The sequence below is a fragment of the Rattus norvegicus genome, chromosome 2 (genome assembly GCF_036323735.1).
Source record: "Rattus norvegicus strain BN/NHsdMcwi chromosome 2, GRCr8, whole genome shotgun sequence".
Lineage (NCBI taxonomy): Eukaryota > Metazoa > Chordata > Mammalia > Rodentia > Muridae > Rattus > Rattus norvegicus.
Genome location: NC_086020.1, coordinates 59,254,654 through 59,264,518, shown reverse-complemented (window position 1 = coordinate 59,264,518; position 9,865 = coordinate 59,254,654). Strand labels below are relative to the sequence as shown.

General features: G+C 38.8%; 1 protein-coding gene and 1 pseudogene across 6 annotated transcripts in view; both read left to right on the top strand.

Annotated features, from left to right (window-relative positions):
- Rpl23-ps4 (ribosomal protein L23,pseudogene 4) overlaps nucleotides 1–1,492 on the top strand; it is a 6,226-nt pseudogene extending 4,734 nt beyond the window's left edge.
- The window catches only part of Nipbl (NIPBL, cohesin loading factor), a 188,166-nt gene that overhangs the window by 50,323 nt on the left and 127,978 nt on the right, over nucleotides 1–9,865 (top strand). The window lies entirely within an intron of this gene.

The following is a 9,865-nucleotide window of genomic DNA, read 5'->3' as shown; positions in this document are numbered from 1 at the left end:
GTGTGTGTGCGTGCGTGTGTGTGTTTGCGCGCGTGTGTGTGTGTGCGCGCGTATGTGCGTGTATGTGTGTGCGTGTGTGTGCACGCGCATGCTCATGCTCATGTATGTGTGCTTACACACAGAGAGGAATGAATGAATGAATGAACGAATGAATGAAATGGAGGATGCAGTCAATGGTAGAGTGTTGTCAATCCTGCCTGCATATCTAGGCTCAGCATCTGGTATTATAAAAAAATATTTTTCTTGCCAGAGTAAGTTTTATTTTTCTTACTATTAGTACCTTAAGATTATTGACTTAAAGAATGAAACAAGGTAAAATTTTGATCAAATAGACTAGTCTCTCTCCCACCAGTAATTTTCTTAACTGTTTACCTTGATTAAATAAAACTTGACATTGTATTTTATGGACGTTTCTTACTAAGTCTTCAGTAGATACTAGGTCAAAGAGTTATTTCTAAATATAGCCACTGAAGATTAGGGGCATTGGTTTGGGGATTGTACTATTTCCTAGAACTTTGGTTCTTGGTGAAGTAATTGGTTTTAAGGTATCTTGATATGAGAAAATAAGTTCGTGAAAAACATGGGCATGCTCTCTCCTCCCTCTCTCTCCCTCTCTCTGCCCTTCCCTCCCTCCCTCCCTCCCACACCCCCTGTGTACATGCTCATGTGGGTATGTATAGAGGTATAAGTGTGGGTATTGAGACCAGAGGACAACCTCGAGTTTTGTTTCTCAGACACCTTTGAGGATAGGGCCTCACTGACAAGGAAGTCTCCACGAAAGTTAGGCTAGCTGGTCAGCAAGCTGACCTCTGCCTCCCCAGCTCTGTGATTACATGAATGGACACCGTGGAGAACATTTTAAACGTTGGGTTTTAGGTATTGAGCTCTGGCAATCATGCTTACAAAGGAGCTCTGTAGCAACTGCGCTCTCTCCCCACACCTCGACTGTGTTTTCTAGTATATTGCTAAAAGTGACATGGTGTGTTTTTGCACAAGTAGCGACCGGTAGATATGGATTCCTCTTAGGATTCCATTTTTCTTGTTTAGTTTTTCCAGGCCATTTAAGTAGGTAGCAGAATTTTAAAAAGCACTACTTTGAGCTTACTCCCGAACTTGTAGCTTATGAATCATATCTAGAGTAGGGCCTGACAGTTTGCATTTCTAACAAGCCCAAAGGCCATGCAATAGTCCTGGCAAGGTTTTAAACTGCAGAGTGACTGAGATTTAAGTGTAGTGGTACCTTTTATTACAAAAGAGTTTTTCCAGGGACCAAACGGGTGGGTCAGAAGTAATTTTTCTAAGGGCTGCAGAGATGACTCAGTGGCTAAGAGCTTGTGCTGCTCTTGCTGAGGACAGTTCCAGCACCCACGCCAGGTAACTCCAACCCCAGCTCCAGGAGGATCTGAAACTCTGGGCTCTCCACATCTGCACTCCGTAGTGCGCGTGCATGCGCGCGCGCACACACACACACACACACACACACACACACACACAGGGGGGGGGAGGGAGGGAAGGGAAGGAGGGAGGGTGGGGGGGAGGGAGATCTTTAACAATTTATTTTTTAAAAAATTAGGCTCTTTATGGTTTTATAACCCGAATCTGTAAGTTTTCATTTATCTTTTCTCATTTTATCTTTACAATGTCCTTGCAAGATAATTTTACATGTTCATTATAAGATATTTATCATAAGCAAAGGACAGTATTATTTATGTAGCTACCAGTGATTAAAATAGTTTTTATGCTTAAAATCCAACTGAAAGTTAAAAGATTAAGTACTATATGCCTTCTTCTACCTTAAGAAAACAAATCCTGCAGATGCAGAATATGACTAAAACTGAAATGCATTTGCTCAGAAAAGACTACCAAAAAATGTAAAAACATAGTAATTACAGTGGGCCGATGGAAGCCCAGGTACAATCTCCTTTTATATAGCCCCAGTATTTATAATATAAATATATATTATATTTACAGTAAGAAATAAAAAAGCCTTAATCTCCTCAAAAATGCTACCAAAGACCAGATGTTGAAAACAATATATAAACTAAATAAAAACTTGACAGTACACCTGAAAATCATACCAATTTCAGTAGAACACTGGGCACTGTGGTACAGTGTGGCAGTTTGAATAAGGTTAACCCCATAAATCTATATATTTGAATGCTCGGTCTGTAGTTTGTACAATGATTTGGGAACAACTGGGGGGTATGGTCTTGTTGGAGGAGGTGTGCCACTGGGGGTAGGTTCTGAGGTTACACAAGCCAATGATGCCCTCTCTCTTCTCTCTCCCATTCCCCGACTCCCTATCCCTTCAACCCTCCACCCCACCCTGCATCAACTGTAAGCAGTGCCCCAGTAAACTCTTCTGTGTCTTGGTCACAGTGTCTCTTCACAGCAATAAAAAAGTAACTAAGAAATACAGTTATTTTCAAAAGGAGATTGTTATTTTAAAAATGGATAGTAAAGATAGCCTTTCACATGTTATTGAAGGACTTAAGGCATTGAAAAATGATCTGTAAACTCTAATTTTAGTTTTCTTATTTCTTTATGTAAGTTGCATCTAGCAATGTGGTTTAATGCGCCATTCAGTGTGGCTAATTGGAACCCTAGGATACTAAGTGACGAAAATACCCTCGAGGCTTTCTTGAGGTTACTGAGCAAGAACCACCTTCTAATGAGGATTGGTTTGGTATCTTGGAAAAAATATGCTTAGTGCTTGCTTGTCCTGCTGCCTGCCTCACCCCAGCCCACTGGTTGAATTTTTTTTTTTTTTTTTTTTTTGGTTCTTTTTTTTCCGGAGCTGGGGACCGAACCCAGGGCCTTGCGCTTCCTAGGCAAGCGCTCTACCACTGAGCTAAATCCCCAACCCCACTGGTTGAATTTCAAGTCATATGTCAGTACATTGGAGAAACAGATATCAGGATTTTGCTGCTGTCTCTGTTTCCCTCCCTTCTCCAAGATCGATAATTTAGAAATTCAGAAGAGTATGAGTTCCAATCATTTTGGAGGATAATTTTGTCTTATGCTCTTTCTATCAAAATTTAAAATAAACATTTCTCATGAACTCCACTTCTAAGAGTTTATTAACCTTAAGAAAATTTAAGGAGCATCAAAATTCATTTGCTAAAATATTCATTACAGTATTATTGTTGGTAAATAATTGGCTAGAATAAGCATGAATCTAAAAGAAAACCAGCTTACCATCAACAAAAAAAATGCATCTATCTATGTATAGAGAAATAGTTAACTACTATCGGCTGACTGAAAAATAATTGCTTAAGTAGTTTGTACCTCTCTCCTCTGTAAAGAAACAATTTTTAATTTTTGAGTGCAGATCATCAAGCTCACAGACTCCTGCACAAGCAAAAGCTCTACCACTGAAGTTTATCTGAATCACTGTGTCTATTTATGCACACGCGCACACATTACACAGTCAGTCTAGCTGTCCCACAGATCGTCAGGGATTCCAGTTTGCTTTTCCCACCTCACAGTAGGAAGGCAGGGACTACTACTACTGCTACTGTGTCTAGCTTTATATACGTTCTAGGAATCCAAATTTAGGTTCTCCTGTTTGCACTGCAAACTTATCCACATGGCCATCTTCCCATCTCTTGTTCTGTTTGTTGGTTTGTTGTTGTTTTTCTTAGAGTGATGGGAAAAGCAAGGAAAGGAAAAGAGAGGTGTGGGAGCTGATATTACTACACTTAGGTACTGGTAATCTGTCTCAAAATACAGTAATTATTATATAGGATAGAACTCTGAACTAGTTCTTGAGGAAGAGAGAATGTTAAACTTTTCAGAACAAGTTGAAGCCAAGACTTAAAAATAAATACATTTATGCTAGCAGCAGCCTACATAGTAAACTGTATTTGAGATAAAGAATTCTATATCTTTTAAAAATATCTTTAAGTATTAGTTTACTTTATTCATTTGCTATTTTCCTGCATGTGTGTTTGTATTTGTGTGTGTATGTGTGTGTGTGTGTGTGTGTGTGTGTGTGAGAGAGAGAGAGAGAGAGAGAGAGAGAGAGAGAGAGAGAATGAGAATGAGAATGGATGTTTGTTCACATGTGCATTCCTTAGTTCTGCACCTTATCTTTTGAGACGGTCTCTCATTGAACCTTGAACTTGCTGCTTTGGCTGGACTAGTTTGTTAGTCAGTGAGCCCAAGGGATCTTCCTTGCCTCTGCTACCTGTGCTGGGATTACAAGTGAACATACTGTGCCTGTTTTTTCTCAAATGTGCATTCTGATGGACAGAAATCAGAACTCAAGCATTCATGGCAAACACTTTGCCAACTTAGCCATCTCTCTGGCTGTTTCTTTTCCTGTTGCTGAGATAAAAATACTCTGGCAAAAGCAACCCAGAAGAGACTGGGTTCATTTCATCTCATAGTTTCAGGGTATAGTCTATCACAGCAAGAAAGCTAAGGCAGTAGGAGCTTGGAAAAGATGGTCTATTGCACTGACAGTCAGGAAGCAGGAGCAGTGCTGTTGCTTAGTTTTTTCTCCAGTTACCCAGTCCAGAGTAGGAAGCGACTCCAACCTCAACCAAGGCACTGAAGATAATTCCTACTAGGCAAGTCGAGACTCTTGACAAGTTGAGAGTTAGCACTAACCATTATGCTAGCCCCACGTTTTGTTTTCTCTTTGAGAAATTCTTGTCTCAACTAACAAGAAAAAATTACTATGTATCTAGAAACATTCTATGAAGAATCTAGAACATATGCTAGGAACTGGTTAGTCAGTGGTTTTTCACCTTCCTAATACTGTGACTTGTTAATACAGTCCCTTGTGTTGTGGTGACCCCCAAACATAAAATTATTTTTTGCTGCTACTTCATAACTAATTTTGCTACTGTTATGAATTGCAATGTTAAATCTGATAAGCAAGATATCAGATATATAGCCCCTGTGAAAGGGTTGTGACCCACAGGTTGAGAACCACTGGGTTAGTAAATGTCCTATTTGGAAGACATATAGAGAGGACATAACACCTGAAGCACATTATTGAAAAGGATATTCATTAGATTCTGAGTTTGTATCCACGTAGTATCTTCCATCTTCTCAGTTTCTGTTTTGAGGAAGTGTATTTAATGAAGGTTTCTTACGTGTAGGAACATTGTGTAGTATAGTTGGCTTAGATTGACTTGGGATCAAGTTGATTGCTCACACCTTTCTCTTTTAAAAACAGCTTTTATTATTTAGCAGTTTCATACATGCGTGTATATACATATAGGTAATGGATTCTGATTATATTCATAAACATAATGGATAATTGTATGAAATTATGCTTTATACTCTCTGGCCCACTTCTTCCTTGAACATCTCTTTCCTACTTTCATGTGTTTTAATTTAGTTTGTTGTTGGTTTTGTTCTGTCTTATGCCCTGCTGGGGTTAGTTACTTGCATGAGCGTCAATGTAGTTATTTCTGTAGCACAGACAACTTACCAATGGCTGTATAACAAGGAAAATTACTTCCCCTCCTCAAGTAGCCATCAACTGTCAATAGTTCTTCAGAGAGGGGAGGAGTTTCATGAGCCCTTCCCTAAGTTGCTCTCAAACGTGCAGGGCTCCGTCTTGCACAGGTCTCATGCAGTAACCACAGGTACTGTAGGTTCATGAGTGCAACAGTAATGCCATGCTTAGAAGACAGTGTTACGCCGCACTTCTCCCCACTCTCTGGTTCTTACATTCCTTCTGTTCCTTCTTCAGTGTCCTGGAGACGTGTGTAGTTATGGGTGGGAGATGTTGATACAAATGTACCAGTTAGGGCCGAACACTCCACAGTCATTCTCAGAGCTCTGACCAGGGTCAAAAGCATCACTAATCTAGGGTATAAACATAAATATATAGAAGACAGTTTGTCTACATGTCCAAAACAGCAGCAGTCGGTAACTCTAGGATCTATGGTCTCCCCAGCCATGAATTCCCTCGTGTGGAGAAGCATTCACATCCAATCTGAAGTCAGTTGGTGCCCTTCAAGAGTCCTGCCGCTCTTGGATTAGTGGGCACATCTTCCCTGGCAGGTCACTATTAGCATGCACAGACCATTCCTGGATAAGACCATTGATAGCTCTTCACTCACAGCAGCCTTACACTAAAAGCTAGCCAGCAAGGAAGAAGCTACTAGAGTTCCTCTACGTTCTCCAGCCAAAGTACGTGGTGTCTTTAGCAATAGTCCTGCCATTTAGTTTGGCAATGGCTCATATTGTTTTGAGGGCCTCTGAGACCTCCTTGACCATAATAGCTCATGAAGCGGTATCCTAGTTCTGGTACTGGGTGTTTTGTTAATAACATGGCTTCTGGGAGCAGTTTTATCTATATGCTCATGAAGAGTCAGTTTATAAAGGCTGCCAACTCTACCTTCTCAGGAAATTTTGTCTGGTTTCCTTCTAACCTTTCTCAGAAATAATTTTTCCTTCCTCTGACCTTACCTGGATCTTTTTATGAATATTGTAATTTTTTTTACCTTGTTAAGTAATTATATGTACCTCTTTTTTTTTTTAAAGCAAGTTTATAGTCTATGCTAAATTGTCTTGGTTATTCCTAGGATATAACTTCTTTTGTGTCTTTCACATTATTTAATACAACACCTTTCACATAGTGTAGAGTCTCATATATTTTCTGACCAAATTATTTTAATATTTACCTAGGAAAAGTTAATGAACTTCAAATGTAATCATTCTCCCGTGATATAAACAGCCATAAAGGTGACAGCTAATTACTAAGTTAGCAGAGCAGTGTACTCTAGACAGCAGTGTCGGTGCTTGTCAGCTAGTGGAGGCAGAGGTAGGAAGTGCACTCTCACTTCTCATCCTGTGCTTTAAGGGGAGCCATTGAGGGATTGTAAGAGGAAGTCATTTGATCAAGCTTGTTTTTAGATAAGTTACTCTGACAGGGTGAAGAAGCTCGCTCTAAATGATAAGACTGAGAGACAGGAAACCAGCTGGACTATTGAAAAAGAGAGAAGTAGCTTGAAGATCCCAGAACAAAGACAGTACAGTAGGGTAGAAAAGAATATGCCGAAGAAATATAGGAAAAAACGTAACAGGCTTCTTGGTGTCTTACTGCGTGTGTGAGGTTAAAGCAGAGGCAAGTTTCTTGACTACACTTTACTTACTGGACGAAGATTACATACTGGATGGAGTACTGACATTTGAGTTAGAAACAATGGGAGTAGGAGGAGCATAGTCAGTTTGAGTTGTTTATAAAACAGCCAAAGATGTCCATTAGTCAACAGGTTGTATGTCTTTGGCCAAAGTAGGAGTAGCTGGTGGTGGTGGTAAGAAGCATGAAAAGATCCTACCCACTACCATCCTCCCCTTCTCTTGTCCCACTGGCCCAAAAGATGAATTATAATATACTTTCCCCCTTTAATTATCTATATATAATTTCCTTTGACCTGAGTCTAATCATGAGAAGAAAATAAATCAGAGCAGTGTAAAATTGTTAAACACCATAAAATAATGATACTAATGCTTCACAAATGTCAGCATCTTAAAAGATTAAGGATAAGAGTAGAAAAACTGTTCCAGATTCAAGGAGACTAAAAGAGGCATAACAACTAAATGCACTTGATCCTTGATTGGTTGATCTCAGATTATCCTTTTAAAATACATCACTGGGACAGATGGGGAGATTTGAATGTGACTGTATATTAGAAAATAGTACCAATCTTAAATGTAGTTGTGATCAATTATTGTTATATAGGAGAATGACTGCTTTCTAGGGATAGAGTGTCGTGATGTGCTAATTCCAGGGGTATGTCTGTATTGTCCACAATACACAATGGGTAGGAACTATGTCATCTTTCCAAGTGCTGGAACTACAGGCACCTAGAACTGCATCCAGCCGAGGTTTTTAAATATATGTGTTCAAGTACTAGGGGTTAAATAAGATTATATTTACTGCATGTTAGGGCCTTCTGAGTTAGCTACAGAAAGGCATACCATACAGCATCTACTATAAAGCCATGGTCACATCATGGGAATTCTTAATATTTCAGACAAACCTATTAAGTATATGAACTAGAATTATTGTTATCTGATATTGATAAACCCTCTTTTAGTCAGACTAAATTAACCCTACAATGTCAGTGGGCTTAAATTACTTATTCAACAATCAGCTAAGAAACAGATGTGTTCTACGTAGTATCTCAAAAAGCCTCACCAGTAGAGTTGCTGACAGTATATACGTTCAGCTAGAGCAGTTTGCTACATGTATATCGACTTTTCCCACAACCCATTTTTATTCATGATCTTAAAAAAATATTCAATACATGCACATTGGATTTGAGGGAAAATATATTTTATTAAGTACAGAATAAATGAAAACATGAGGTTTCCAATTTATTATCCTTATTTCTAGAATACAATATGTTGAAAACAACTATACTTAGCTGTTTGTGATAACTGTCACTTTTTTTTTTAAAGATAGGTTTTAACAATTCAAACCCTAGCTACTGACCCGAAACTCACTATGTAGCCCAAGCTAGCCTCAAACTCACAAGAGAGTCCCCCTGCCCCTGTCTCTTGAGTGCTGAGATTAAAGGTGTGTCCCACCATGCCCTTGTCTATTTTTCAATATTTACTTTATATAAATTTGAAGTTCCTAATAAAGGTAGGTAATAGCCACGTAACACAGTTTCTCTTTTTCAAGTTAATTTAAGTATTTTATTTTTTCAAGCAGAAGATACTCTAAATTTACTAAATGTCTGCTTTAGTTGGAAGGATATTTACAACTTCTCTGAAAATTTTTTTAAATAGAAGATTCAATTATTCTTGCTGAGACAAAATCAAGACTTGAAAGCTTATTGAATTAAGTCTGTATTGTCAATACTTCTTCAATTTTGTAACTCTTAACAAGTAGCCAACACTTTTGTTTCAGTTAGGTAAAGGAGAATTAGTGTATCAAAACCTTAAAGTTCTGCAGTTTAACGAGGCTTTTAATGACAATCCTGCCTTTCCAAGGTGAATGTGAATAACAAAGGACATAGAATTGACTAATACTTTGGAACTTCAGTGATAATTTCATAAATTACAATTCACTAATAAAGTAAAATAAAAGCTTTGTCATTTATTTTCCAAGAACCTTTTCTGTATATGGTTCTTAAAATAGTGGCCAGTTTCTGTTACTGCCCATATTCCCCTTTAATCTGTTATTATACTGTCCTTGGATCTTTACTGTGTGTGTGTGTGTGTGTGTGTGTGTGTGTGTGTGTTTTACACGCACATGTGCATTGCATTCTCAGTTCATATGTACATGTGCATTGGAAGCTGGGGTCAGTGCAGAGTGCCAACTTCTGTCCTTCTCCACCTACTCTTGTTTTTGTCCTCCCCCTAACCCTACTTCTCTCTTTCTAAACAGTGTCTGTCACTGAACCTGATTGGACAAGACTATAACAGAGCATCAGGCTGCAGGAATCCTGTTTGTGGCTCCTCAGATCTAGGGTTCAGGTGCTACCACACCTGACTTTTAACTTTGTTTTGAGGGTTTTGCTTGCCTATGCAGCAAGCACTTTGCCAAACCACCACCTCAGCCTTGAGTTTTTTGACTTTTTTTTTTAATTAGGATTATTAGTCATTTCTTTACTCTTGTCTCATGTTGTAGAAAAATGCTACTCATAGTGTAGGTAAGAGTCATTAGAGACGAATCAGTGTTGGAATATATTCCTAGAAATAGTGTTTGTTATCCTAAGAGCTGTATATAACACAAAACGGGGGTTGTTTTCTTTCACTGGGTCGTTACCAGGTATCATACTTCCCCCTATTGTAAAACACCAGCCACAGTAGAGAGCGCCTTGTGTAACATCACAGCCCTTATTACTGGCAGTTGGCATTACATACACAGGCTTTTTGAGGTTCACTC